This window comes from Gasterosteus aculeatus, chromosome 2 (genome assembly GCF_964276395.1).
Source record: "Gasterosteus aculeatus chromosome 2, fGasAcu3.hap1.1, whole genome shotgun sequence".
NCBI classification, from domain to species: domain Eukaryota; kingdom Metazoa; phylum Chordata; class Actinopteri; order Perciformes; family Gasterosteidae; genus Gasterosteus; species Gasterosteus aculeatus.
This window is the reverse complement of record NC_135689.1, coordinates 12915964-12934502: the sequence shown is the minus strand read 5'-3', so window position 1 is coordinate 12934502 and position 18539 is coordinate 12915964. Positions and strand designations below refer to the sequence as shown.

Here is an 18539-nt window from a genome sequence, read left to right as displayed (position 1 = left end):
AGCTCACAAATACATTTCTATTACAAAGAACTTTCAAAGAAACCCAAGAAATGCTTAGCATATTCCAACAATGACTGGGTAAAATGTCTGTACAAATATGTAGTGTGTGTGTGTGTGTGTGTGTGTGTGTGGAATGAGATAAATCAAAGTGTGGACGTACAGACAGCAGGACACACCAAAGTATGCACTGTAAATCACAACAATAACTTAGGTTGGGCCACATTCAAGATTCAATTACATTCTCAAACAATGTTGGAAATCACAAATGGAAAGATTTCAGCGAGGGAGCCACACAACACTATGTGCACAAACTTCACACAGGCTGACACACCACTGCAGAGCAGAGAGACGAGCTTCGCTGTCATGCAGACGATGCCGGCAGTGATGGATGGTGTTGGTGCTGTTAGTCCGCTGGGACTAAGCGAGAGAGCGCCGGCCTTGAGACAAATTCTATACGCAAACTTTGGTTTACCAAAGTACACAACTTAAACAGACTGGGTTGGGCGACATAGGTTCTTGGGCAACTCGTTCTTAAAATTGAAGATGTCAATCAAATGTGAGACTGTGTAATTATGCAAATTTACTGGCTGTCTCACCAAAGCGCTCAAGCGTGCAACTACACTGCTGAGGGATGTCCTCAAAACTATTGCATTGATCTACGAAGCCAAACAACAAGAATGTGGATTTTCAGCAACATGTTTGCTTTGAAGCTGCTTTCGGAACGTTTTACTCGTCGTTGGTACTCCTATAACAATAGCTTCTTCAATATAAAAAAAACGTGGTGTGTTTGAATTAGTAATGTATTAACAGTAATTAATTAATGATGCAGTACAGCGTCTCTTTCAGCTGTGTGATGTACATCAGACGCATGCACATCAAACCTGTGCTTCCAGTATTACGCAGGAGCGCCGCACTTTTACTCTGTACAGGTTTAAAGTTTAAGGTCAAAGTGTGAAGCAGCTCAGATTTCCCCTCAGAACATAAACAACCAAAACATTGCAATGCATGTAGCTTTAACTCTCAATATCATAATCCACTGCCGTGTGCCATTCATTTAAATACAAACACAGACTGGTTTTGCCTGTGATCCATTTTGTTAAAAAATGTAAACAGGTGTTTGAGGTCATTAAATTATGCTCCTTCAGCGCTTCACCACTAACGTCACGGCTCGTCCATCTTTTAATAACAGTTACCTTTTCTAGTGTGGAATTTTCTCGAGGCGTGCCTCCCGTTTAAGTGCCGCTAAGCTTTATTTTGTTTGCTGGCACACAGATAATTATCAAATGACATGCGAAGCCTCAACTACAAAACAGAGCTGGCCTGGCACGCAGACAGTTGTCACGCTATAACAAAAAGTTCCAGATATCATAACACAGATCATGAGACTACATATTTCCTCAAAACAACTCCGCTCACTTAGCCTTTTTTTTTCCCCAAATACGTCCCACTCTCAGAAATCATGCAGATATTATAATAAATGACATCAAAACCAGAATTTCTATTAATTCTTATGTAGTCTGTTTGAGTGCCAAAAGCGAGGACATCAACAAGAGTCACCATAGAAACACGTCCATTGCAGAAGAGCAGAGCGACAAAGAGTGGCATTCAGGAGCTTAATCAGTTTTCCACAGCTAGCCGCGCAGGGAGAGACAGCGCGGCGACAAACAGTCACACCCAGCTTCCTCCCTTCAAACGCCAAGGCCTCGAGAAGACCTCCTCGCACCGTCCTCCACGCCGGCACAATGTTCATCACTGTTGCAGAGAGGCGAATAAGAGAGCAGTGCTGTGCTCTACGGCCTGAACTAAGCTGGTAATTAGTCGACGGGATAATCTCGGAGGCCTGAAGTGGGTCGGGGAAGTTGTTTTGAAGAAGCCCCATAAATTAACAGAAGAGATTTAGCTTGAAACTGTGAATGTGTTCAATATTTCGGCCAAATTTCGTATGGGATTTCAGTCTGTGTTTACAAACGTGATGAAGTAAATATTCAATTTAATATTCAATTTGAGTGTTTTTTAAGGCCATTATTACCAGTTGGCATAATTGTCTCCAGTCCTGTGTTTTGAATTTTGATGGTGGGGAGACCATTTTATGTTCATATAGACATAAAGGAATGTTTTTTTAATTTACTTAATAATGATTTATGTATTTTAAGTTACTCATGTGCAGGATGTGCTGAATTGGCACAAGACACTACGTGAAAATGTAGCTTTTTAACACAGGACACAAAACATTGCCGCAAGACAACTTGAAATGTGGGCAAAGTCTTTTATATGTTGTGTTCATTCTTAAGTTATCCATCTTTTTGTTTAGTGGATGAAGTGGGTATTGATGAGGCATACATATGTCCGCCTGTGTGTGAGTACGTACATGGCCATAGTTAACATTAAAAGTGTGTGAAATCCCACAGGATTTTGTGGTGCATGGATTGGATTTACAATTTTAATGTTAAAATGAAGTGCATCAATCCGGTGCACTTTATTTTTTAAATAATTTAAAAAATGAAGACACTGGATCTATAAAACTGAGTTCTATAGATATAAATAGTGATGACAAGGCCTAAAAAGTCACACCCACAAAGCACAGTGACAGAGACAGGGTTCATGTTTCAAGAAAGGTCGGGTGTGTGACGGACATCACACAAAAGCACATATCTACCCAAAACAAATGATTGTGTCCATACGCACTGGCTGCGTCTGTGCGAGACAAAGGACAGTGAGTGCACCTGTTGACGCGCTATTCTATTCTCATTATTCCTCCGGAAAGAAAGAACCAACAACATCAGCGACCCGGACATCAATGATCTCCGCTGTGATGACTGCCATTTTATGAGGGTTAGAAATGACAGCTGTTTCTTAATCCTGTGGATTAGCCTTCAGCTCCAAAGGGCTCAGACACACAAAGTAGTGAAGCCTCACGCAAAGGCAAGACCTGCCTGGTCTTGTAACACACAGAAACAGTTGTGAACACCCTCGCTCTCACCCGTGTCCTTTCCCACCAAACTCTTTAAACACCAAGAAACACCTGTTTGTGGATGTGACTACTCAAGATTCAGTCTAAAAGAAAAGGGGGAAAAAATGAATGTCTTTAAATGACTGATACCTGCAGGTTTAGGTTCTTCTGCAACACGACAGAAAATGATGTGGAATACTTTTTATCCCTCAACATCTGCTAGTTTGGATGAAGAGCGTCGGAGACAAGGTTACAATCACATCTGTGTGTGTGGTATTAGGAAGAATCCCACATAATCTGGGAAGATTATTGAGGCATAAACAATACACATTTAAATGCTTGATAGCATTCTACAAAAAATAAATATTTTGTTCTCTTCTCTGCTAACTCATGGCGCTCTGGAAATCAATACGTTATTATTAAGCATCTGCTGCAACATGTCAGAAGACGAGAAGGATCAAGGCCAAGCCTTAGCCCCAGGAAACAACCTGCTCAGAGTAAATGAGGAACAGCTCCTCATCCATAAATTGTATGCTTGCTTCTGGTTGCCTTTTGAAAGATAAGAGGTCAAGGAATTGGGAGTCAGATAAAGCTCTTCCTACTGCCATTCCACAGTAAATTATGATTTTGATGCCCGCTTAGTATTTAATCTAAATTTCAATGCCAAGTCAATATCACCATAATAAGCCATGAATCCTATGGATAACAGAGGATGTTCCTCTAATCTCTACTACAAATGTAACTAAGAATCTGGTGGATAAAAACTAAAATACACATCCGTTTTTTTACTTTCTACATAATGACGGGTAATTTTATGTTAACCTTTTCAGTAGAATTACAAATTACATAAGCCTCGCCAAAAGATTTCCAATAGATATGAATATGGCTGCTGACTCCTCCCTGAGATATGCTGTGACTTCCTATTGGCCGTAGCTCTACCAGAAATATAGCTAAAGAAAATCTGAGAAGAAAATCAGCTGGGATCTTTTCAAAACATTGAGCGCTTATCTTTGACTTTAGCATTAAAATAGGTCACACTAGGACATTGTTTGGACAACACACTAAATTTACAGATTTTAAAAGCTGAAGACGGCACTTTTTACATTACATGTCATTTAGCTGAGGCTTTTATCCAAAGCGTATAATAATAAGCTTATAATTCTTATAATAAGTGCATTTCAACCATAAGGATACAGAAACAAAAGAACAAGAAACAAGAAAGTGCAATTTCATTAAATAAGCCGATCTACAACTTGCTATAGATAAGAGCCATTATTTTATTATTTTATATTATTAAGTAAAATTTAGTTGCTACAATGTGTTAGTGTTTTTAGTCACGGTAGACTGGACCCGATTGATTCACAGCATGGTACGTGAGCACCAGTGTGTGAGTTGTGTGGGAGAATGCGAAGACCAGTCGAGCTGCTGCATTCTGAATGAGCTGCAGAGGACAAATGGCGACAAGAGCCTGAATCAGCACCTGAGCCGCCTCCTGAGTGAGAAGAGGACGTATTCCCCTGATGTTGTCGAGCGTGTATCTACAAGATCGTGTTGTTCCTGTAATGTTGGGAGTCAGGGAGAGTTGGCTGTCAAGTGTCACGCAAAGGTTCCTGGCAGTCAAAGTGGGCGTTAACACAGAGTTGCCAAAGTCAACACTTTACAACACTCTTATCCACTACAGGAAGACTATCTTCCATCTGGACTTTTTTTGAAAACGCCACAGGTGTGGACAAGGCAGCAGGTCTGTGGGGCCTTAAACATCATCCTTAAACATCATTACATGGGAAGCAAACTCCAACAGAAGCTTAATACATAACCAAACCTATAAGAATATAACCGTTTCTGAAATTTAAATATCATGAAGAAAAAATAACCACTGATCCTTACGTGAATACTTCTATATCAATACTATAGCTCAGAGCCAATGACATTTGAGGAGATCCATCCAATTGTATGGTGTAAATTACTCTTGAAACGGGAGACAAAGTAGTGTACCTTGAATCGCCCTGAGTGAGGGAAAGCCTCACTGCTGTGTGACTGGGGTACCCCTGTGAAAGTGTTAGGGCCATTCTTCATTAGCATTTCTGGAACACTGTGAATGAAAGTGTTTGTTCTGGTCCGCGCACCCAATTGAAAGGGTCTATTAAAGAGTGTTTTAGGTTTTCCACTATGTTGAATCAGAAGTTTTGGAGCTTGTGTACAGAGGGTCAGAGCAGAGAAAAAACATACATGTGAAGGAGATGGTGGCGCCGATCAAACCGTCTGCAGATGACATGCTGTTTGACATCTTTCAGCGTGTGACGACGTGAGTCACAAAATGTTTTAATATACACATAGAATTGTTGGCAGGTTGTGATTAAACTCAAGGAGGCTGGTCACGCCTTCAGCGCCAAGTATCAACAGAAACCGGTGTGTCAGAGATTGCAACATCCCCCCTGGCAACTCTGCAGACTGACAATTAACAAATTCCTCATATTCTCACACAAAAAGGTAAAACTTAACAAGGGCCTTTCAGACGCTTCCAGCACAAAGTCAAGAGAATGGACAAAGGATAAAGTTGAACCAGAATTAAGTTCAGAATGTTCCAAAATGTAATTCAAACAAACCCCTAAAAAGAATTCTGGATTTTTGTTTCTGGCTATCTTGCAGATTCTATCCACAAGAAAGTCAGAAATTCAAGTCACTTAAAAACAAATGTCTGTCGAAGGGAGTTTTCTATTTTCTATTCAAGAAACGCAAGGAGATGTACGCCTGAACCTCTGCGAGGCCTGATGCAGCATGGTGAAGATTCCTATCAACTAAGTGTTTTGTGCAAGATTATGACCCATCGAATGCACGAAAGTAAGACTGAGTGAGCAGGACAATAGACAGAAAACGAGAGGCGGGAGGCGGGAATCGGGAGGCAGTTTTGGCGGTCATATCTATGGAACAGGCGAGAGACATCCATGGGAATTTATCTCATTAGCATACGAATTCAATTCCAGCAGCAGGAAAAGAGACTTTCAGTTGAAAGGCCTTGTTAGAAAATCAGTCTGTCGATGAGCAAAATCATTGGGCTGAGAACAAGGGACAAAGGTAATTCTCCCGTGGTGTGCTACTGGAGTAGAATTTAGGGTTTCAATGGCCTAAGGAAAATCTGATAGGAAAAAGAACATCACCGTTGTTGGAATTCAAGCAAGCAGGTACAACACTCCCCATAGGGGTCAAACTCGGAGCATTAAAAAGGCAGCTGGTTCCGATGGTTATCAAAAAATCTCACAAGATATTTTTCTCAACGTGTGTTCACTAAATGCATTACCGTGCTTTCGCCCTAGGTTTAAATGGTATGACTAATAGACTTTTAATTCATGATAGAACTTTTATTTAGGTAAAGGTTAATACTCTAACCCAGGGGTGTCAAACTCATTTTAGGTAGGGGGCTTTCTGTCATTTTTACCCTTAGCAAAGTCCTCCAGCAGGCCACACTGGACTTGCCGGCCGCACGTTTGACCCCCCTGCTCTAACCAGAACAGTTCACTTTACAAGTTACTGAAAATCGAGGGCAACACTGGAAATGGAACAAATAGACCTGTCAAACCGAGTATACGTTCCTCATTGGTGGAGCCTTGTGTTGTTCATTCCAGCCTTGAAGCAGACTAACGTGTACGAACATGACAACTCTACGTACGTCACAAATTCTTTACACCTATGGAAGCCAGAAGAACTTGTATTGATACGTTTCAACACACGTGTGCCTGCAACCTGCTGTGAAGTCAGAAGCAGTGTTGATTGTGAGACATGCCATGGTTTTGAATGAGCCTCTCTAAAGTTGCTTCCTCCCTACGGGTTCCAGGACCAAAACAACACAAAGTTTGCAATGATCCACTCAGGAATCAGCAGGAGGGGGGCCACACGCACAGAGGATGTTTACTTCATAGTCTGGCAACCGGGATGCGCTGTCGCTATACAACACAATGTGCTGTATAAGTCCCAACTCCTTTCCTGTATTTCTATCTCCAAGTGAGCGTTTGTCTTGATAGAAGGATCTCAACAGTGTGAGCACTGTTCAAAAGCGTCTGTATGAATGCTGTGAAGAGCCTTTCAAGTGTCAGCAAACCATGTTCTTCACTTGCTAGGAGGAATGCAGCCTATTATCAATAGAACTTGGATAAAAGCTCCTGAAAGGCGCAGCACGGGGGGTACAGGAGGCTGAGGGAAGCATACGTGACCGCCCTCAAAGCCAGATCATCCGGATCCTCTTGTGCTCGTTGGAGAGACTTCAGCTCCAATTCAGACGGGGTGCAATGTTATTTGTTCCCCCTGTGTGAGGCGCTGACTTCACCAAACAGTGGTCGGCTGGAGCGGTCATGACCTTTGCCCCAGGTTGTTAGGAACTGCCAGAGCTGCGAGGCAGAAAGCCAGACACCATGGATACAGGGCCGCTGGTATCTGTGCTGGAACTATTTACTGGGAATTCGAAAGACTCTTCCACAGGATGCAAGCGTTTTTAAAGCACAGTGTTGATGGTGGTGAGGTCCCGTGTCACTGACTCCATTTCACAAGCATTCCAAGTGTGGACTGGCCGTCCTCGGAGGAGAGCAATGAATCAACTCACCAAATACACACTTCAGAGCTCTCAACCCGTTCAGTTTCTCTTTCAGGGTCGTCTTCTCATCACGCCAACACACCATCATTAAATTATCCGGTGAGAATTGCGGACGGGATTCCAATCCTGCATGTCCTTTTATGGCCCAAAAGCAGGGAGTTATTACACAAACTAATAATCACATCATGAACCACGGAGCAGAGCCACCTGCCCCCCTTCATCACACATAAAATCTCCCTTTAGATTGGACTTCTGTACTGGAAGATGACGGATCGCGTTGTTGTGTTGGACCATATGCAAGAAAAAAAAGTCAAGCAAATTTCAGTTTTAATGTCACTTAAACATTCAAGGATCCATTGTGACAGTGTGTTTCTGGCACCTGCTATCTTACATTCTCGAGTAGACACACAGGCTGCTAAATTTATTCATGTATGCAGTTCTCTCAGATTATCTTCTTAAACAGTCCTTAAACAGTTAATCCACTGGAATGCTTTCCCTTTGGCCATTGATATGTAAAATGTGTGATTGTTGTGCTTCTATAAAAAAGCAAACACAATCACTTTTTTTTTTCATATTCATTCTTTGCTTTGGGAATATGAGCTATATTCAGGCTTTTGTAACCTACTTTAAAGCAGTCTTTGCATTTAGTTTCCCACGGACAATTTAGTTGAATTGATTACAGTAACGATAAAATATTTGATGGGTAAATTGTACAGTTGGATTCAGAATATGTTTATTTACACGTTGTTGTTGTTCCTACGGCAACTTTATTTATTGTATTTTTCAGGGGTGAGAATGGTTTAAATGCTTTACACTAAATGATAGACACACAGGTTTGAATGCCTTCCTATGATTTCAAATTGAGGGAATCCACAACTGTTGTTGGCCTTGTCAACAAGGCCAACAACAACAAAGTTCCAACACACAGATTGATTCCGAGTGGCACTCAGATGCACCCACTCAACCATCTGAAATTCCTCTGGAAGTTATTTATGACCTATTCAGCTTATTTATACAATAAATGACATAGTTTGGTGTTTATTGTAAGGGACTGGCGCAGAGTTTTACTCTTTCCATACGCGTCACTGATTAAGTGTCTGAGGAGCTCGCCCCCTGCCTGCTAAGGCACTTACACTGAACTGCTCCTGATGGAAAACAATGAGCTGCTCACATGCTGACAGCAGCTAAATATACCTGCTTCTATCAAGAACCATTTGGCTGCATGTCAAATCCATTCAGTGCATTATGCACTAAGAGAAGGTTTCCTAAATCTGCTACATTTAAAATATATAATGATTACACAGTAATGAGATAAAAGTTTTTAGATGTTTCATGTCAGTTTCCCGCTACTGTAAAACCAGTTTTTTTTTCACCTCCGGTCAAACTGCAGCACTGAATAAATCACTCGTATTGTACAATTACAGATGTGGCTGAGGGCAATTTTCCCTCCTCTTCTTTAGAACGCAAAGCACAGAGGTGGCGGCCGCATGCCTGGCATGCTGCAACACATGTTGGACACGCCTGTCCCAGGGTGACTGAGTGTACAACCTCTGGAAAAGCAGTGGGAGGGAGGATTTACAGGGAGGGACACCTTTACAGTAATGTGTTCTCTCATTGCTGCCCCCTGTGAGCAGTTTGCCTTGGGACGTTTTGATTTCCATTTCACGTTGTCAAAGCGTTTTAACATTTCCAGCGTGAATCTCTCATCAGTTTGCTTTCAGTCGCTTGCTTCGGAAGAAGTGCACTCAGACAAACCACTCACCATCTGACATTTAGAATTTATCGTCCTCTCTCTGCCTCTAAACCAGAAAAGGCCAGTGAGCCGTGAATTCACAGGGCTCAATTCTTATTTGAGAAGAGCTCTTTGCTCAAAACAACCAGCATGATACACCGTTTCTTCTTCTTTGAGAAAAAAAGCTTCACACTGCAGAAAGCAGTGAGCCAGAAACACATACTGTAAGTCCCGCCAACATATTAGCTGGTTCTTGTTCACCAAATATGAGAAGTGATGTATATGTTTGAAATTGGAAAGTCGGACATTTGAATACATGTACTCACGCTAAGAATAACTGTTTTTGGTATTTTTCACTGTTTTCTGATTTGCAGGCAAAAATTGTCATTGTTCCAACTAACAATCAGTTCTTTTGTTTAATAATCTGCTGACTATTTTCTTGATAATTGGTCAATCGAAAGTTTGAGAAAATTTTGATGAAATACTACTATTATACTACTTATTTTTTTCCTTTCTGCTGCTGCTTTCCTCATAAAAGAAGTATCTATCATAAAAACTGTAAGGATTAATTCTTTGATTACTTTTCTTTCAATCAACTAATCAATGAATCGACTAACTGTTTTTTTAGTAGCGGTACTACTAGTAATACAGCCTAAAATAAATAAAAAATCCTCAGCTACGCTTGATGTTGTGGATTGCTTTCATGTATACAGTTAAGTCACATTCCTAAAGTTTAAAATGATTCTCAAAGTGCAGCTTGTTAGTAGTAAAGTAGTAAAGGTGTCCTACAGACTAGATGACCGTGCACATGTGAAGGGAAGATAATGTGAGTTAGCTGAATAAACAGTCAAATTCAGATTTAAAAGCTGCCCCGTTTCTGATAACTTGTGTGTTGTACTGTAAATCAATTTATTGAAACTTGGCCCGAACACCACCACAGGGAGCAAATACCCCAGGATTCCCCAATTATCCAGTTTCAGTCAAGTTGGGTCGCACAAAGAGAAAATACTTGACCTATTGCACTACGACAAAGCTGCTTGGGCTCGAATGGGTCGCCTTGGCAGGGGGCTCAGCGTGGCAAATGCTCCGGGACTCACCCGTTGCCAATTCCCTACACTCTCTAAGTGGCCAGAGGGCACAGAGGGACGAGATCTCACTAAGAACCATCTGCATTCATAAGGGTGTCTTACTTTTGAAGGAGGTAGGAGGCAAGCGTGTTTAAAACGACTGCAATCAGCCACAACCCGTGTGAACAAAAAGTGGTACAAACTCTATAATGTTCTACACTTTTTGACCCCTTAACAGACGCACAATACGATAAGTACGGGGGGGGGGGGGGGGGTGGGTGTAATTTTGTATAACTGTGAACATCATTTTCTTTGGGCAGCAACTAGAACAGTAGTGACTGTAAAACCCAGAAAACCCAGATTACGGATTATTATAAAACAGTGTCACATACCTGAATAAAACATCACAAAGTTGTCTGGGAGTCCATTTAGTTGTGCAGCTTCCCCAGCTGGAGTGATGACAACAAGAATGTAGTTGGTGTCTCGTCTTCAGATCCCTGGTGAGAAGCTCGTCATGCGTACACAGTTCATTAGCGATGACAATCTGTAGTGTTGCATTATGACAAACATTGCAATTCTTAGAGGGACACTTTTTGAGAGATTGGCTTTAAGTTGAGCGCGGGAAACTCTCTGAATAACGCCCAAAACTGTTGTGTCAACAACTGCGGCTATGACTAAAGTCTCCACGAGGTCGATCCTCTATTTTAAAAGGGACAGAGGAATGACTGCTGTCAGATACCATAAAGGCTCTACTTCTGATTGGCCACTGGAGGAAACACAGAGTCAGCCTCCTCATTAAAGTCACTTACAGTTGTTAAAGGTCAGTCACTGCTCGCTCATGCACTAAATTGCCATTTTCAAATATCTCAAAAGGATGGATTTCTGCTGAGTGGTCTCTTCTTCTTACCCTGCCGTCTGCACAAAAGGAAGGTGATACCGCTGAAGTCTAACTTCTCATTTCAATACACGCGTAACACTTTACAACAGGGTGGCTTGCATGCCCTCTTTTAAAGAGTCAGTGAAAGACACACAGCGCAACGTCATGCCGGTGTTTGTTCAAAGCGACACACCCATTCAAAAGTTCAATATCAGCTCTGTGAGTCTAACGCAGTCAACACCCACTGAGGAGGACAAAGCGTTGTGTATTTCACAGTTCCGGAGTTGAAACGTTCTGACATCCTTGACGAAGTGCAGGAATGTGGCGGGAGTGCATTCCTGGAGGTAAACACAGACTTGCAGGTATTGCCGGAACACTGAAGAACGAGCAACGTGATGCTCAAGGTGCGTGTTCAGATTCCCATCCTGTAGCTGTAACAGTCGAATGCTCTAGTAAATATACCACCTAAATGGAATGGTACGGATCCAGAACATTTGAGCACAACTGCAGCTTTAACTATGTCAACTGAGTCCAGTCTCACAATCTGAATATTATCATTCACTCAACTACTGGTGCATTTACTTGTATTCAGTTTGGATTTTCTTCCCACTATTTACTGCTATTTATAGACGAGTCCTTGATTAATCCAGACGTTTACTGTCAGATCAACCAATTAATGACAATGATCATTGCCATTTCTAATCTTGAGTTGACTTCACTGATAGTATATCCGTATATAATAGTACCTCCAGTATCTCTCTCTGTCTTTGGTTTAACAGTAACATTAAAAAGTACACAGGTTCAGCCAAAAAATATTTCAGTGACGGTCACACACGTGACACCCGTGATGCAGATGCATCTTTGCTTTATTCACTGGACTGCATTTACCTTTTCTTTCATGTCAACTGTGTACACACAGAATAAGCATTTCATTTCACGCTCTTTGGCTCCTCACATAAACTCCTATGTAAAAATAGACTTGTGTTGTCGTAGTTGGACTATGTTTTTGTTTAATTTTCAGGCATAACTAGGCAATCAAGGTTAATGTTAGGCCTTTAAAAATGGTCTCGTGGCAGAGCCCTTCAATATACAAAAGTAGAGGACTGCATAAGAGTTAGTGGCATCTAGCAGTGAAGTTGCGATCGCACCCAAACAATTGCAAACAACAGCATCAGTGCTGAAGCACCAAACAGAAGAGGAACCAAAGACTTGAGGATGCACCTTTATCAACTGTAACCGCCATACGAGAGGCGGGACACCCGCGCGTGCTCATCTGCACTAAAAGGCTGAGCGGCCGGTCTGAGCTGTGTCAACATGGTGTCAACACAGCTCAGACCGACTCAGATTACAACACAGTCTGTGGCTCAATTCTCTGCTCAGGTAGACATTACTCTACCACAGCAAATGGTTGTTTGATGCTTCTGAGCAGGACCTTCTACAGGGGAGAACATTGTTCAAGGACCACTTCTTAACGGTAACACCGATTAAGCATATTTTCCATTTTCTGAATCGGAGTTTATATTGGCCCAAAGCTGATGGTTGGGATCAATGAACACAATGCGCTTACGTTATCGGCACAAATGGTCGCGTTCTGTGGATATTAACGTTTTAAATTCAGTCTTGATGAGACTCTTTAACGATTGTAAAAAACACCAGAAAACTAAACTTACTTCCATCGACACGTATTCACCTTGAAGCTCTTCACTCTCAAGCTGTCCACGCCATGTCCCGTTCCCACAAGGTCCAAACTTAATTGTGTGGCTATAGACAAGAGGCTTACATTCCAATTACCACTTGAACCAGCAGTGAATACTGTGTGCTGAACCCTGACATTACTCTCCATTGAGAGAGACATCCAAGCACAGCTTTGAGATCACACATTTTCACCCATTATAAGGCCATTGTGCCGCAATGACCAGTAGTCCTGACCTCAAGATGTGTTTACGTTCTGGCTCAAAGCACTTCACCGCCGAGAAGTGAGATCTGCAGAGTCCTCTCTACATTTAAGTGTATTTTTTTTTAATACAAGCGATTCTATGGCATATAGAAAAACAATGCGGCCAAAAAGAAAAACCATTTACCCAAATATTTTAAGGGTCTTACGCCAACACACTGCAATGTATTTATATCAATGTAAACAGCCCCAGTGGTGGTTCATGGTGACGCCCTATGTTTTTGAGCTACACGGAATACATGCATGCACACAGTGCGGAAAAAAATCCCAGTTGCCATGGTAATGGATGTATATTTTACCCCTCCTGTGGTATAACAATGCCCCCTAGTGACATCTCTGCTGGCTCTACTCTCCGGCGAAGCCGCAACAAAAAGCTGTTTGAAATAATTAAACAAGGCTTTAAATATAATTTTGGAAGTTATTATGCACATTCAAACATTATTGGATGTTATAGAACCTGACAAAGAATTGAAGAAAATGAGACGTTCATTTATATAACAGCAGATGATATGCACGTTATACCAAACCTGTATTACAGCGTCTACCTCGTGCAGTAGATGAAGTAATGGCCAACCAGCTGCACCTCAACTCCTTCTCGTGATGTTTGTTCTTGGTTGTAGTTTTATTCTAGTGTTTCTACTGCTTCCGTTGTGTGTATATTTTATCTATCGGAGCTAAACACTAGAGGGAGCTTTTGGGTAAATTTGAGATTTCCCTAATGCTCTCTGTTAAGATATTTGTCATCCACCAATTGATTTGACATGCAATAAGATATTCTACTTAGTCAACTAATCTACTGACCTTGCAGTTCACCCAAAACAAGTCTTAACCGTAGCCTTGCAGATTGAATAAAGGACAGGGGGACTCCCTGGTGGCTCAGTGCTCTAAGAACCACTGATTACTCATCTCATCAACCTTGTGACATCCCTAGTGACCTTCTATTAACTACCTTTCTTTCTGTGTCGTGTTCAGGGCTAACCAGAAAACATCTAAGTACTCAATTTAAAAAAATCCCAACTGTTGTAGTGACCTTCAGATAGTTGAAGGAAGGTAGGTGACGCTGAATGCAAAGACGACAATGTGTAAAGTGGATAAAATGAAGAAGATAACTTTTTAATTTCAAGGGACTAGGACACATTAAGGTCAATACTGAAAAATATAATTAGAAAATTATTTTGATGAGTGGCTTTCTTTTGTGAATGGCAGATGTAAATCACTTTTGGTGCAAAATATGTTACAGTGAGTAAAGTGTAAGCTTGTATTTATTAAACTGCATCTTCTTTTGACCGACTAGCATTGAGATGGTGACCAGCAGCACTTGAAGGATTAAAGAGAGCTCAAGGCTGAACCACTGCTCCCTCTAGAAATAATCCATTTTTAGTTCCTTTGAACGGAGGGCTCGCATGTGGGCACGTTGAACTGAAAGATGTCAGGGATCTTTCCCTGCACGCATTACTTTCAGCAGAATTCTCAACATCTGCCTGCCTCGCACAACACAGGTGTTCTTTGCAGCTTCTCTTCCGACCAACCTTACCTTGCAGTGTCGCTTTCACGAGAGTGCCAGAATGGAATAAAGGGGTGTGGACAGAAAGGAGATGTGATGTGCAGAGCAATCTTCCTCCTGAAGAAGAAGAATGCTTCAGAGAATACAAAACATGTGTCTGGTACCGGTGGAGAATGCTACTGCATGCATTTTTTATGACTGATCGTATTGTGTACACTGCGCTGCCAAAATCAAAAGCCTCATGATACATTTCAGTTGTAAGGCCAATGGATAATCTCACATTTAGTGCCCAACAAGAGGAAAGCATTGCAATGGGTGCTATATAGACATGAACTGGGAAGAAGTGGTGAATGATAAGTGCAATCAAATACAGCTGGTGTCATTTATTGATTCAAAACCCAGTGGGGCATCTGTGAGAGTGTGTGGAATATCAGTGCTCAATGTTCTGTCAGTTTTAAATGAAGCTCGCGAGACTGTTGGTGCCCAAGGTCTGTTCAATAAAGTAAATGCATGTGAAAATTGGGAATATGTGACTACGGGTTGGATTTATGCTTAATGCTGCTATTCTGGACTCTGCGTTGGATATGTGTATGTGTGTGAGAGAGAGAGAGACAGAGGAATAGAGATAACATGATTTACCGTATGTGTGTGTGCATATCAACATCCCTAGCTGTGATATATATATATATATATATATATATATATAACAAGTTATTCTACAACATCAACCTGTGTTACGTGACTCAAGAAACTGGTTCGTACAAACAGGTACATGAAGCTTTTTTCTGCTGAGCGGTTCAGATTCACAGTTTTTGAAAAGGTGCAATATGTCGGTTCATAGGAAAAGATCCATTCTCGTTTTTTGCAGATTGTTGCAGAATCTAGGCCTTGTGCACGTCTTTGTTCAATAATAGCTGTGAAAGACTCGTGATTCGTTATTTCTAAAAACCTGCGAAAAGATTTACATAAAAGTTTTAGAAACTATTGAAAGCACATTCAAAGTAACATGTATGTAATGAAGCTTAATAGACGTAGGACTTCATTTTAGTTTTCTACATTTTACATTAGCGAACTAAATGACAATAACAACCCACCTTTAGCTTTGCTACTGAAACAACATTTTACCTTCATGCACTTGTTATATAGATTTTCTGTTTAATGTACACTCATAAGTCAGCATGTTGACCATCGAGGGATCCTTTATGTTAATTAACATGTTTGAATAATTCATGTGTTTGACAGATGTGTTCGCTTTTAACCAGCTAATGATCATCCAGGAAAATAACAGCCAAGCAGATCCGTTGCTGTTCATCGGGGCCATACTAACAAAACAATGTCACGTGTCACCAAGAAATGTGTAAGTTAACACTTGAAAACTGCAGAGTAATCACTAGTTGCCAGCTGTTGGTTCATTGTGTTTTTTGCACTTTATTGGTTTGACAGACGAGACCATTTTCAGTTGTGTGCCGCATGTTGTGTGTGGATATTAGGATCTAATGCCACTAATATACACCTTTAACAATCAGCCCTGATCATTTGTGTTTCTGTACACAAGCCAATTACGCCTGTAGCTTTTAATGTATGCTGAGTGCAGGGGGTCGTTGTGTCATCGACAAGTAGGCAATGCAAACATTCATTAAGAAGAGACTAACCTACAAGAGGAAAATCCATACTGTGCTGTGAACCTTGGACCAATACACATCTATATCCCAATAACAGCATAGATCTTTTTTTTATTGAACACTTGAGAACAATATGTTGAACCAAAGGCCAGCAGCACAGATGCAGCCTGGCTGCATATCCATCAGGTGGGCTTTGGTTTTCAGGAGGCCTCTGCGGAGAGGAGGACAAGTACGAGAGACAACAGGTCGTTGTTTGTTGCTGGGTTCACATATATTTAAGCCTCTAATGCTCTCAAAATAAAAGTAAACACAACTTCCAACTTCCTCCTTTTTCATGAAGGAGGCAAACATTTAATTCAAAGTGGCACCCTAAAGAGCCAGGCGGCAATTGTTGGGTTGAACAGGTTTGGTGAAGCTGGAGAATATTTTTGGGGGATTTATCTTTATCAATAAAAGATTTTCACAGTCATAGAGGTTTTCTCACAGTTCCTGGAGCCATGTGTTGAATTACAATAGCAATGTCTCTTTGCAAGTTGTACGAAAGATGTCTGCGTGCAGTTTACTCAAATAATGTTTGTTAAAATTGTTTGAGCAGCTTTACGGAAATTTAAGCCCAGTGAGACACAACTTTTGGAGATGGCCGCTTTTTTAACGATTCCTTCACACAGCCAAGCACAGCTAGAGAGCATCTCAGGTAATTTTCAAAATAGAAAAATCATTTTCTTTTAAACAATGTTTTCCCTGTATGCCGCACGCACAACATCTGATTCTTTTTCAACCTGTTTAACACAGCTGTGCTCAGTTTAACATTTATTCTTTTAATATCGTTTCCATATTGTTCGATTTTTTTAGCAATATTTTATAGATTAGCCAACTGACCCATGAAGGTTGCATTTTCAAGGAAGGTGTTTTGCAGTGTTGCAGCAAAAAGAGCCATGAATTGCAAAGTGGGTGTTAAGCAGTAAATGTGTTTTGTTTTATGCTGTCACTCATTTTAGAGTGTTGGGAATTAAAAGAAAATGTTACAGCTCACTTATATGTCAAAATAAAACACTGCAATCAAAACAAATAAGCAATTTTTGCAACAAAGTTACTCACCCCACTGAGTCTTGTAACTCATCATTTGACCAGGAATGCTCAACCACACGTTGCCCGTTTGACTTTTGTAATTCTAAAACAGTTGTTAGACACACCTTTCAGAACTAAAAACCAGTGTGTTTTTTGATTCATTCTGCTATTGAAAAACTGTGTTATAATTCAATGTTAAGTTTGACTCTGTTTGTGTCTCTGGCTGACAGATTTGTGCGGTTCTGTCTGAGGATTGGAAGCAAAAAAACACTCACCCAATCAATGATCCAATAATCTGCACCTGGAATGCAATGTGAAAACACCTGTAACCAATTAGATCCATTAGAAATCAGTACTTGAACACACAAAAATGAAGATAGATTTTGAAATGTTGTAATTCCACTATACTTCATATAAAGCATATTGGAATATATATGTAAATTGCAATTTGCAATCTTCAAAAACTCAAACCCAGGCTGTATCATTAAAGTCTCTTAGACTAAACACAGCAGTGTAGAACTGGTGACAAGATATATCTGTTCTCCAGAAATAGAATAAAATGTGAGCCTGCAGCCGATCAAAGACCATGCGTGATTGTGTAGATTCATGCAGCTTCAAGTGAGAATAAAAATTGCCAATCTCGTGAGAAGTAGGCCGACCTTGAAGGTTCAATAGCTTTATTGATTGCATGTGTCGGACAACGTAATATTGTGCAGCAAAATGTAACACTGCAAACAACTTTACTCACATCTACTTCATACACACATACACACAAGATGAGTCTGTGGAACGCTGGTGTAATGAGAACTAAAATATTTATAGAAAATGAATATTCTGCTGAGAGTAGTTTTGTATCATCCCCCACAACAGTTTTACAGTTAAAACAGTTATAGCTGCTTAAATAAATGGAGGAGCCGCAAAACCGACACATTGGGGAAACCTCCCTTCTCGGTCTCTTCTGATACAGAGAGTTTCCGTTATGTAAAAGCATGATATACATATTTATCTCTTCTTCGTGCTGTCAAATCAGTGAATACGAGAGCGGGGAAGACGTCCTGTCAGAGGATTCATAACACATGTGCCATTTAACCATCACCTCTTCCCAGCCTTTACCACACTGAACACCTCTCCTCTGCCCCCCGACTGAAACGAAAGCATTAAAGCAATTTGGATTCCCTTA

At 40.9% G+C, this 18539-nt stretch overlaps 1 protein-coding gene across 1 annotated transcript in view; it reads right to left on the bottom strand.

Moving 5' to 3' along the window:
- chl1a (cell adhesion molecule L1-like a) overlaps window positions 1–10878 on the bottom strand; it is a 39355-nt gene extending 28477 nt beyond the window's left edge. Inside the window, exon 1 of the mRNA XM_078083582.1 lies at window positions 10727–10878. The gene's annotated coding sequence lies outside the window, so the exon portion shown is untranslated. The remainder of the gene's footprint in view (window positions 1–10726) is intronic.
- Window positions 10879–18539: the final 7661 nt, after the last annotated feature.